Source organism: Vanellus vanellus, assembly GCF_965231255.1.
Source record: "Vanellus vanellus genome assembly, chromosome: 4".
NCBI lineage: Eukaryota > Metazoa > Chordata > Aves > Charadriiformes > Charadriidae > Vanellus > Vanellus vanellus.
Window position 1 is genome coordinate 47,803,808 of NC_138909.1, and position 13,329 is coordinate 47,817,136.

General features: G+C 37.7%; 1 protein-coding gene across 3 annotated transcripts in view; it reads left to right on the forward strand.

The window, feature by feature from the left end:
- CTNNA2 (catenin alpha 2) overlaps window positions 1-13,329 on the forward strand; it is a gene marked incomplete at its 5' end in the record, with an annotated part of 461,863 nt that overhangs the window by 295,787 nt on the left and 152,747 nt on the right. The window lies entirely within an intron of this gene.

Below are 13,329 nucleotides of genomic sequence, written 5' to 3' on the forward strand. Positions count from 1 at the left end.
ATGAGATTTGCCTTTCGGAGTCTTGGGGTGGGGGAGTCGGGGCGGGGGGGGGGGGGGGGAAATGTGGTTTTCTTCTGACATTGTCTAAATAGAGCATGATTTGAAATTCTGTGCATTCTTTCTCATAGAAATGCAGCCAGAGCTCTGCAAGTAGGAATGTCTGCTTTCATATAAGCTTTAATTACATTTGGTCTTTTTCCATCCTGCATATTTGGTGCGTGTTCAGCACATGCCTTTCCTAAAGGCTTTTTTTTTTTTTTTTTTTTTGCAGTGTATGCTATGGCACACAAAACTATAATTCTTGCAGCATAGAGATTACTGTGCTTTTGGAATAAGATCAACGTATAGGTTACTCTGACCGTGTCGGCAGCATGCAAAGAAGGGGTTTCGAACCCGATTAGTTAATAAGTTCTGCAGATTGTGCTAGTTTTTGTTCCGTGTACCAAAAAAAAATCCTTGCCTGATAATTTGCAGTCCTCATTATCTCTGGGAAATGCATCGACAATGAGCTCTCTCTGTAATTTTTACTGACTGAAAAATATACGATACTTCTGTCAGGAAAACGCTGGCCATCTTTTCCTATTATGAAATAGAGTCTAAAGCCTGTGTGCTGGTGAACGCGATCAGAGCTGACAGCTCACGATTCTGCATGAATTCTCTATGAAGAAGTTTCACATGGAAATGCAAGTATTGCGGAAGATTGTGCTAATTTTAAGTCGACGTCGGTTGTGAAATGCTGGCGGCAGGACAAAACCGTTACATTTGCTTTCTTTTTCACAACCACTTAATTTTGAAAAATGTTTTGGAAGTATCTGTTGCAGAGCTACGAAATCCTAGAGCTGTGCGTTGCGTTTGAGTGTGGCTGGCTGCTGTGAGTGTGTGCTGGTAGAGATCAAGGAATGCAGTAATTTAATGCAGTAAAAGTTGTTTTACAGAAGTCCTGGAAAACTTAAGCTCTCGTGCATAAAAACCCTGTGGAGATTCATTACCAGTGTATTTGCCGAAAAAAAAGTCGTAAATAAATTACAAATCTAAACCACTTTGAGTGCGGTTTCAGAATCTGGGCATCAACGTGCTTTTATGCTCCCAATTCAGTTTATTCACATTTTTCTGCTGTTCACGGCCCTTGCATGTCAGTGGTCTCAAAGCAAAAATGTGATGCTTTAACAGTATATGAACCTCTTGTATGTTTTAGCATTTGGGCAGGAAAGCTAAATGTGTTCTTCCTCTCCCAAGCTCACGCTGTTTTATTCAAAGCAGGCTGTTTATGCAAGTGTCCACTGGTTGCAGTACACCTTAATTCTGTTTCTCAGTACACAAAAGCAGGAAGGAAAGCAATGACAGAACCAAGAGAAAGAGCGTTGAAGCAGGAGAAGAGACCAAAACAACCTGGTCCAAGAATATATTCCGAATTACATTTCTGAATATTTTAATGCCATTAACGGGAAAAAAAAAAAAATTAAAAAGATAACTTGAACTTTGCAGATACTGAGAAAAGGTTCAAAGCGGTAAGGTCGTATCCCTTAAAAGACAGCCGCCCTATGAGTCTTCATCAGGTAGGTCTTGCTGCCCTCTCCCATGTAGCAATTTGGGGGGAGATCTGCAACAGTAGCCCTAAAAACTTCACCTATGTCTTCAAGGAAAGCTGATATTTTCTACAAATCAGATGATGATAATGTTCTCTTTGTTACCATGTAAATGCTATGTATAAAGTGAAGAAATCCTCTAGCAGAGATGAAACTCCTTGATATATCCCTGTGAAGAGCTGAATACTTTTTTTTCACTGCTGCTTCTTGCTATCACCTGGGATACAGCCTGGATCCTAACCAATCTGCCTATTCCCACACTGGCATATAATCTATTATCATTTGGTTTCCAGAGGTAGAAATTAGAGCAGACAGTACGAAACGTATATAGCACCAGCTAGAAGACTGACAACTAGAATTAGGGACCCAGAATTAATGGCCCTAAGCACACTATCTCACAGCTCCATCAGAGGTTTATTGCATGAGAGACTTTGCTCTTATTTGTCCAAAATTTGTTTGTAAAAAAGAATCCAGGTAGTCTTAAAATGAGAGACCTCAACGTGTGTGGGGGGGCTGTAATGTTGAAGCAGAGGAGTGACCAAATTCAAGAATTGTGGCTCATGGATCTGAAAAGACAAACTTGGGTGAATATATGTCTCAGCCCTGAAATATCTTTTGTAAATTTGGTTTTCTTCTATATTTTTGAAATGTACTTTGGTTTGGTTTGTTTTTTTTTTTTTTTTGTAATAAAACTAGGAATCCACTTTGAACATGCTTGTGATGCAAAGGGCTTAATTTCCACTGTCTGAGCCGTTATCACAGCCAAACTGTTAAGTTTACACATTTTCTGAAGTTTCAACGCCTGTGGCAAATCTCTATAAATTAGTGGGTTTAAATTAGCTTTATTAAATATGCTATTATAAAACATTTTAAGAAGAGCAAACTAAGTTTTTATGTGTTTGAGGGAGATTGATTAAATCGATGTAAAGTAGGTTACAGAAGAACAACATGAGTAAAGTTTTAGAAAGTTCAGCCGGGAAGCTATTTCCTGGAGTCATGACAAGTGTAATTCACTGGCAACACCCTGCAGTGATTGTCAAAATTGTTCAGGTTGAAAAAGCAAAACACTTTTCGATGTAATCAGTCTACACATCTTTAATATTGTGTTCAGTATAATGCCACATATTGTTTAATCAGCCTAGGAATCTTTTCATTCTTACAAATTCCTTGTATTGAGTAGCATTACTGTTTGTGCCTAGATATTTAACCTGCCTGAGTTTGCAATCCAGTACAGATGGGGTTGGGACAGAGTAAATAGGATCAGAATCTGGCCACTAATGTCTAGCTGTGCATATATACATGTTTTAATATATTTCCAAAAAAGTATAGAAAAACGAAGTAGTATGTTAAATACTGAGTATATTTCTATGGTTTCTATCAATATAATAAAAAGTGGGACTTTTACTGGTGATTTTTATTTCCTTTCATGAATGGATAGACTCAGCACTTGATCTTACATGGTAGTCTTTAATTTTCAAGTGCACTGAAGCATGTCATTTTGTATAAGGAAACATTTAAAAACAGAAAAGGGAAGAAAAAGACGTGACTCCAAGTAAAGCAAATTAAATCTGTTATTTCTCTGGTATTTATATCTCGGTCATCCTTGACATCCATGACAGCTGTCCCTTCTGTAGAGAATTTAGGGTTTCAGCTGATAAGAAGTCTATCACCTACATAACACATCCCTTTTATTAAATATAAAAATACACTGTATTATGCAAGCTTTTGACCAAAATACTCCTGGTGACTCCAGATGTCAAAGTGATAACTACCATTAAGTTCTTGTAGTGCAGAACAGACACATTGGATTTGTTACTACCTTTAAATAATAGATACTTTTATGTAAATCACCTTATTGTATTTGACAACGTGATAAACACTTTTCTCTTTCATTGCAGTCATTCCATTCTCATCATCAGCCACATTCAATAGCAGGTAGTCATGTATAGCACTAGAAAGTCACCCACAGAAGAGACCTCTGTGCAGAACTGTCAATGCAGTGCGGAAATGTCAATTTTTAGGAACATATATCAGTGGTAAGATGAAGTGTCTCTCTCCTCCATTCATTATTGGTAGACCACTTGAATAAGCTAAAGAGTTACTGCCTCTCTTAAGTAGCTGTGAAATTGCCTATGGATTTCTGGATGTGCTGTCAAAGCTCTATACAGTGTTATTGGTTGTGAATGTCCAGGTGTAATGGAAAAATGACTTGTGTTACAACAAGTAATAACTATCCTTTTGTTATCCAATCAACACGTTGCTGAAGATCATGTAGCCTCCTGGCTAAGCAAGGACCGGTGTATTACAGTCAAGTTACCAGGTTGTTGGAACTCCTGTTTTACAGAGAAAGCGGAGATTTAAACCGTGGTTTTCAATTAACTTGCTAATTTATATCTCTAAAAATGTCTTGGGGAGTCTTGGAGGAAGCATATGTAGAGTGCAATGGTTAGCAATTGTAAAGGTTTTAGTTAGTCATATTTAAATGGAAATCAATTAGTTCCACCTTCAGAAATGCTAAGCTAGGCACTCCAGAAAGGTTCGTCTCAAGACCAAAGCATTTCTGGAGGTGCGAGCGATTTCCAATTAGGCTAAGAGCAAAGCTTATCCATGAACTTGAATATATCTCCCTTTCCCTCTTCTGCTGTTGGTAGTTCATCTGTAAGGATTATTTTTAAATAAACTATACTGCAAAATGGTTTTTTATTTGGGTTTTAAGATTCCTTTTTACCAAAAGGATTCCGTTCTTACATGGACGTAGCTAATCCAAGACGGCTATTGACGCCATTGCTTCTTGGGTAGGTTGGTGGCTTGCTTGCTTGCTTGCTTGGTTCCTCTTGGTGTATTTACTCAGATTCATCAAGCCTGTGAGAAGGTGGAGGATGATTCAACCGTGAATACAGTACAAAGAATAGCAGGGTTGGTTAGGACTGTGAAAAATCTCCCCTGTAGCCAAATTGGTTATTGCCCTAAACCCATTGTGTGTCCATGACTTACTGGCATGTTTTGTCCTTCTCCAGAATAACTTGTGGTGTTCAGAAAGCTGGCAAGTCCCACCTGGGGATACAGGCATAATCGTGCCAGCAAACTCCTGCTGTAGAGAAGTTATTTGTGTTATGTTGGGATAGCCTTCCTGATGCAAAACGGTTCACTCTTTTTATCAACGACGTAACTTTAGTGGCAGCAAACACTTTTCAGACTTTCAGGAACAGGAAGTAGAGAGAATTGAGAGGAATTTATTAAATCAATTATTAAAAGCTAGGATGAACAAGTTAAAAGCTGTTCCTGGCAGTCTCCTGGAAAGTCTTTTTACAAATGGATGAACTGCTCTTGGAAAATTTTCCCAGAGCAGAAAATCTGTTCTTCTCAGTATTAGACAATCAGTTGTTCTTAATCCATTTCTTTTGATCCTTTCCAAATGTATTTCAGAGCACAATCAGAAAAGATAGCCAACCTTATGCTGGCCTTTGTAGATACATTATCGCGAGAAATATAGGTTGGTGGTAAAGTCGGTGCTAAACTAGTATTTTGAAATCGAATAGAGGCTTTCATTGAGCTCTCTTCCATCACAGAGGGTACTAGTTGAATTGACTCCAAGGGGAGTTTTACAGGGAAACTCTGCTTTTGGATAACGTTACCTGGAAATTATATAATTTGATATATTCTTAGCTCTAACTCCTGGAATTACTAAAGACCTGAACAATATGAGCTAGATTACCTACTCGTGGAAATAGATGTTGGACTGTAGCAGAGCGCCTATAGCAAACAGGCAATCGGATCTTTGGCAGACTGTATTATTCTCAGTTATGTGTGCTTCTTGGTATATTTTGGCAGATAGAGAAGGCAGGATTTTTATGTTTCCATCCTTCTGCTCTGATGATTTCCACAAAGTGAAGGGAAAACTCAGGAAAAAACGTGTTGAAGTTGCGGTTGTTTGTGTATGGCATCTTATTGGGAGATTAGAAGGAATCTGAACCATTAGCTCCTGCACAAAAGTAAAAATGCAGAAACCAGGTTGAAGGCTCACGTTTCAGATAGAAGTCATTGTGATTTTTGCAAATGAAGATAGTTTGTTGACTACCTGAAATATTTATGGTTTCATTACGTATTGTTTGCAACTGATGTAATGTCTAAGAGCAATAATCACGGATCAGGAGTCTCGGAAGGACATATTTAAAGGCACAACAAAAGATAGTCATGCCTTCTAAAAAAAGAGAATAACCTGACCTTTTTTTTTTTTAGACAACTTAAAAATACTGAGGCAATACTGAACAGTTTCATATGGTGGGGGTGGTTTGTGTGTGGTGTATGTATAATCTTAGAAACCCAGCTTTACTCAACAGCTAGTTTAATTCCGTGAGATCCAATGGCAGTCTTCTGTTTTGTGCTAAAGATTCTTTGTGTCTTGTGAGGAAGAAACGTACAATATAATCAAAACTTTGTGTTGCTCCTTTACTCTCAATAAATGTATAGAAAGGTATAGTCAATTCTAATAACATATCCAAAGATCCTGAATTTACCTGCAAAGATATGGAAAGCATATGCAAACCACATTCTCAACGTACAACATACGAATAATCAACACATCAATAATATGAAAGTAAATTACCTTCACTTCATATACTTTTTTAAAGGTGAAACAGCGTATCTGCGGGACAAATAGTAACAAAGCTGTAAGGTTCACTTCAGATGTGTTTCAGAATCATATTTCCTCTCCTACTGCTGTACTTTTGAATCTTTAATATTCATGTAAAATAAAGAGCTTATTGTTTCTTAAGACTCAATTTATATTTTAAATCAGTCGAAAGGTGCATAATCAACTCGAAAAGACAGGAAAAGATCAGCCTGTTTTTCAAGATACAGGACATTTTACTGTGTGTTTTGAATTCTAGAGACCATTTTTGAAGAACACTTGGCTTACTTCTGCTCCTTTTTTTGTAGTGCAAATTAATTATAATTTGACAAGAGAGCGCTTGATTTTCTTATTCAGATTTGGTGTAGAGCCAAGCTTTATTAGTTAGAGCCTCTAAATCAAAATCAAAGGTCAGTATCTGTGAAATGCCTGTGGCTCGAGATATATTGTAGTTCTTTCCCCATTATTCAGAGATTTTTGTCTATGCAAAGGTGTTTATGTATTTAAGCAGATACTGTATGTTGCACACGTGGCTGTGGAAGAATAAGCATTTTCCGTTATTGCATTGGTAATGTTCCTAACAGCAATCCTACAGATGTGGGCAATCAGTGGTGTGAAACTCTTGAATCATGCAGCTCTTTGATGTGGTCTATACACGCTGGCTGAGGGTTCATGCCCCATGACACGTTGTACCCAGCGGTTCCCCATCTCCCCCCAGCCCTGTGCAAGATGGGCAGAGGAGCTACTCTCAAATCTCCCTCAGCATCGTCCTTCAGCCCCCAGAACCTGTGCTGCCATCACCGTGTACATTGTTCAACTGGGGCCCATTTGGGGAATCGGCAGGTAGGGGACAAAAGGTGATCATGCAAGCTACGATAGGGATTGCCAAATATGCCAACAGAGGTCAGCAGGGGAGTGAGAATGGCAAACGTGCATCATTTCCGTACTTAAAAAACTGGAACTAGCAGTGTCTGAGCAGAGAGACATTAAAGATATCTAGCCTTAAAAAACCCCAAATTAATCCTGGAAGCAGTTCTATGTGTCCTGATCCTCACTTTACTTCTTCTAATTGTATATAATTTTTTCTTTCTTTTTTTTTTTTTTTTTTTTTTGTTCTATGCCCTTGTTCTTCCTACATCTAGGGTTTTTATTGTTTCCAGGTCTTAATTTCAGGGGTTGTCTCTTCCTATGTCCCTGCATAATGCCCAGCATGGACTATCTTTTGCTATGTCCTAATGAAAATTATAATAATCAACACAGCTTGGGTGTTCGAGGCAGTTATTGTTGGACAAGAATTAGTGAATCACGATGCTCCCAGATATGTAATCTATACAACTGAGGTTTACTCACATTGTCTTTCTGCAGCCTATTTTGCTAGCTGAGCTTGGACCATGCACTGACATTAGGTCAGCAAAAGTCACTTCTAGGTGTTTTCATGGCCATGAGGGCCATGAAGACAAAGAGCATTAGAAGACATTGACAATGTAATGGGAAGAAGCTTCCCTGGTGCCAGGGGGGTGAAGTTGGGAGGTATTTGCTTCTTTACCTTCTACCCAAAGAAAATCATATTGACAGCAGTTATAAAAGCATTTATCACAAAAAAAAAATAGAAAAACAACAAAACCAACAAAACCAAAACCCAACCACCAAACCCTTTGCTACATGCTGCTTTTTCTTGGTCCTCAGTCTGTCGGACCATGGAGCCTGTCGGACGCATCTGCAGCATTGCAAAGTAATGCTGACCTTGGGATATTTCCCTGAAACACATTCAGCTCTGAGTCTTTTGAGATGTGTTCTCCGACTTTCTGGATTTGCTGGCACTGGTGCATCCATTAAATACTGATTAGACTTAAGAAATCCAGGAGACCAAATGATGCTATCATCTGTTCCCTACTTATCTTAATAATATTGCCGGTAATATTCCAATATATCACTTCTAGGATATTCTATGCCTAACCTGATGCATGAAAAATAGGGACAGCATGCCTTTTTGTTTCAGAGACAGAACAAACCCAGTTTATTTATTGATTGGATTTTGCTATATTGCCTAGAGATGAGGCTAAAAAGTGAATTAGCTACTTTCAAGGACTGTTAGAGAAATACACCATTTTTCATAATGTTTGATGAATTGCTTACAGTACTTGTTTTACTTAAAACTGCAATTAAGATTGCCCTCTAGTCAAAAGAAAAATGTGATAAAAATGTGACTTGAAACTGGGCAGAAAATTTTCTAAAGCCCTTTGGGATTAATTCCAGTAATTATTCAATCTGACGTTTTCCAGAGAAATAACCCTTTATGTATGAACTCTATTAATCATAATAACATAGTTCACATGTCAGATACTTCTATCCAGTCACTTCACACTCTACATTTAGTAAGAGACTAATAAACATCTTCACTAAATACAAGAAAATATTAAGCTGCTTTCCAAAAATCCCAGTGCCTGTGTATAGTTTTTAACTAGGTTTTGGTCTTGTGAGGTGGGACATGTTGTGCTCACGTCTACAAATGCACTGAATTTGCAGGCTGTATCTGTCATTAAGATCATGCTAATTTTATGTAATTTAGTTCATAGCACTCCAAGGACTTGTTGTCCTTTTTGTCCTTTCTTTTCTCTTCTGAACTGCCCCGGAGAGGTCTGCTTTGTCTGTCTGTCCTGTTGTAAACACTTACTAATTTGCTTATGTAAATAATTGGTCTTTTGCAAGACCTGTGTGTAAGAAATAACACCTCTACTTTAGATCATCTGCAAACATAAAAATGAATACTTTTTTTCTTGCATATGAACTTATTACACATTATTGGAACTGCACAGTGAATATTGAGTAACTGTCTCTGATGATCAACAGCTCTAAGAAGATTTTTGTTATGTTTGTCAGTGTCTCATCAACTGAAGATATTCCGTAATACTATCTTGTGTTAAAAAGTGGTTGTTTAAAAACGCAGCAATGATTAGATGCTCATATTTGAAGATTTTACCGTTCTCTCCTTTTCAGATTCTGACATTGTTTTATGTTTTTCAAGCTGGAAAGTGGAATTATCTGTGTTCTGATGAGAAGTGATAAATATCATCTTTTGCTGAATGTAGATAAAAGATGTAGGCAAACGAGGTTGTTTTTACGCAGCCTTCTCGTGCATCTTTTCAAAAGCTAAGAGTGGAGAATAATTCCTTTTCTTTGGAGATTTCCTTTATAGCTATTTTATTTTATTTTATTTTTAGTTATGGAGCAAGATACGATGTGTCCAGACTTACTGTGACTAATACTGCGAGTTCAGGATTTTTGCATGTCAGTTGTCATTCTTCACACACTCCAGTAGATGGCAACTCTAGTCTTCTTGACATTTAATCTCCATTCAAACTAGAAATATTTTCTACACCGCCCCCGCCCCCCTCCCCCCCCCCATATAAATGGCTAAGAGTTCCACAGAAACGTGATTCAATTTTACTTTTATTGAAATCACCACGTAGTATCTGATTCGAACTCAAACTGTACCAAAAAGTAAAAAAAAAAAAAAAAAAAAAAAGGTTAGTAAGCAGCAATCCTCCTGGATCATAAAGCACACATTGATTCCCCCCTAACTTTTAAAAATATTTTAGGAGTTTTCATAAAAAGGACTAGCACCCAAACCTTCTTTTTATATGAAGTAATTGACTGGGATGGCTGCAAATACTGGCTTTAAGTTTGATGGTTTAACCCCATCCTTAAAGTATTTATTTTTGCTATACACAGTAAATACTTGATCAGACTTTTTTAAAGTTGCAAACTATATTTCTTTGTGAATATGACGATGACGTACCTAGATGTGGATTGTACTGGGTGAGGGGAAGAGTAGGACCAGGGGGTTACTGTGTTGTATTAGACATGAGAGTTTTCTCGGATTCCCCCTCTTGCTCAAAGTGCTGCTATACTCAGCCTGTCTTCTTTGTGCTTTTATTCCGTCCCATCAATTGTATTACCAAAGCATCAACGCAGAGGAGTCTATTTCTGCATTTTCCTCCGCTGGCTTCCACAACTTAAATACTTGCCTGTAGAATTTGAAGACGTAAAACAAAGCATATCTCTGTGAATGAATGCCAGACCTCAACAGCAGGGACGAAAGATTGTGCCTGCTCTGCCTGGGATGGAGACTAATGTTCATAACAGTCACACAAAGGATCCTTTCTCCATCTCTTTGTATCAAGACTGTAGTTTCATTTTCAAATCACTTCCACGGTGTCTAGCAAGGTTTTATTTTGGTTAAAAAAGGACAGAGTGAGGGATAGTTAATTTATTTAAAAAAAAATAAATACAGATCTAACTTCAGAAGAATACATGCTACTTATCAGGTTTTGTTGTTGTTGTTTACCTACTTCATCCATAGAAAGTTTTCAGTAATTGCGTAACGAGCTTCAAAACTGCCACGGTCTGTCGCACTGGTGATGCTGTTTGATACGAGGTCTTATGGTCACAGAGAGATACAAAAATTTATTGTTTAAAATAAACTGTAAAAAGTTCTAAAGCAGGGCAATGTTTAAGGCCAGATGTAGACGTTCAGACTTTTATTGGTTTAGTAGAAACCTTGGTTTTCAACCCAGGCTTGATTAGTCTGTGGACATTTTTACTTCACAGAAACAGTATTAAAATAAATTATGCTCATATAGGACAAGCAGAATATTGGTCTGTTTAAGCCTGACTGATTTTTATGTAACAAATTAGCGAGCAAGGTAATTAAATCTCTTTTAGATGCCTGTTTCATCTCTGGAAAGAATCCCAAGAACCTCAGAAAACTGACTTTTAGGTTACATGCCTGTCCGAAGTCTATTGCAGCTAAGTGGCTTGTTTCTCATTATTGCATTTAGTGCTACAGAAACTACTCCACCAGAGTCTTTATTAAAACTTGCTTAAGGCTAGCATTTTCCCTTGGGTCAATAATGACTTTAGAGGAATGGATGTAGAAGCTAGATTTGTTCTAGCTACTGGAATGAATTATGTCTCATTGTGGCCCCCAGGCTAGTATTTCAAATTCGCCACCAGGCACCTCATCAAAAATTCTATTCCAGTATTGAAAAGACCTCGTGCCCCTATTAGTAAATGCAGAGCATACATTTGAAGATCTTCCCCCACACCCAAACTATATGACTATATATTTTTCTCTGCTACAAACCCACTGAATCGCCACACGTATCAGTGGCGATGGGGTTTAGAAATGTATCCTGGAGATCTCATGTACCGGGGACACGGTTGCCAGTTATTTCCTATTAAAATATGGTGCACACACAAAGCGTCAAGCTAACATCCGCGGTGCTCCTGCTGGTAAAAGCCAGTAAAATCCTCCAGCTCATTTTCCTGGTGTGAGCACAGTATTTATGAGAGGGGTAGTGTGGAAATAGCTTTTCTTCCTGTGAGTCCTTGCTCATAAGTAATCCAATCGAGATCAGCATTGCTTATCATTGCACATCATAGAATTACAGAATCGTAGAACGGTTTGGGTCGGAAGGGAGCTTTAAAGGTCACCAAGTCCAAGCCCCCTGCAGTAACCAGGAACATCTTCAACTAGATCAGGTTGCTCAGAGCCCCATCCAGCCTAACCTTGAACTTTTCCAGGGATGGGGTCATCTCCCACCTCTCTGGGCAACCTGTTCCAGTGTCTCACCGCCCTCGTCACAAAAAATGTCTTCCTTAAAATTTCTGTCTTACTCATATGAGCAAGTATTTCTGAAACAGGCAGTGGTTTTTTCTAGTTTGGAAATGCGCTCATGTTGATGGCGAGATAAAATAATGACTTTGGATTTACGATCCCAAAAATAAATTGGTAGCTTTCCCATTGCTGGTCTGTTTTTTAAAAATGATCATGTGAAGTTTACGAAACGTAGTAGTATAGAAGCATTTGCTCTCTTTCAGTGTTATTACAGACTGAGGTATCTGTTGAAATGCAGAGATATTTGATATTAAAAAGAGATTGGTAACGGATAATAGACATACAGGTGTTTGGCTTTGCTTTATGTTTGTCAAGGGCAAAGTCTTCCAGCACGTTACTTGGATAGCTCACAAGCACATTCACATTCTCATCTTATTTTTTCTTGCTGACTGGATTTTCCCTGAGTGCAATGTTCAGAGATTTCAAATGCAACATTACCTAAGAGGTGCCATTAAAATCTGAATCAAACTCTGAATGTTATGATGGATATTGCACTTTAACTGCTATGTCTGTTGCCCAATATTAAATATAAATAATTATTTATCTATATACAGCGAAATTTTCCCTATAACCATTTCCACAGTTTATTTCTAGCCTAATAACTGCAGGAATTGAAAAAAATTCTTCTCCTTTTGCTAGATACCACACACCATGCTCCTTACTTTTCATTCCAGAGTAGATTTTCCAGATGTTTCTCTACAAAACAGAATAGACTGGTATAGCAACTACAGCAGACTATAAAAATATATTTGCTTTCTTGCAGTGTGTTTATTCTGTACTGGAATTTTAGAGAATACCACTTTAGACGACATTATGGCAGGGCTGATTGAGTAAATACTGTGTATAGGTAAGTTTTTCTTGACTGTGTGTATGGCTGAAGCAACATTTTACGTGGTAGAAAGTAAAAAACCACCTTCATATGAAATTTATAATCCAGTCAGCTTAATCAAAATATCAAGAAATAGAAAAGTATAGATGCAGTATATACAGAATCACCACTAAACCATGTCCCTGTGGTCTATTCCTCTTACATGATGTTTAATCCTCAGGAAAAAAAGTGCGGAGTTTTAGTAGATACAAGACAACCTTTTGCATGAACTACCTCCATTTAGTTTTGGCTTTAAACAGTAGTGTTCCAATACAACAGTGGAGCTTGGTTTAGGTGCTCATTTTATTTGAATCTTTTTAATTTTTTTTTTTTTTTTTTACTTTAAATCTAAAATAAGACTTCAGTGTCTTTTTTTTTTTTTCCCTATATGGAGAATAGACAATTTGGGAACATGTTTTCTGTTCCTCTAAAGATCCTCTGGAGCTAAAATGGTTTCTTACCAAAATGATGGGATGTGGAGGTCTGAAGTACCTTTAAAGCTTTGAGTCTCAGCCCTGACAGTGTTTTGAAACCTCCTTCTAAATAATCTTTTACTTGGAGGTTC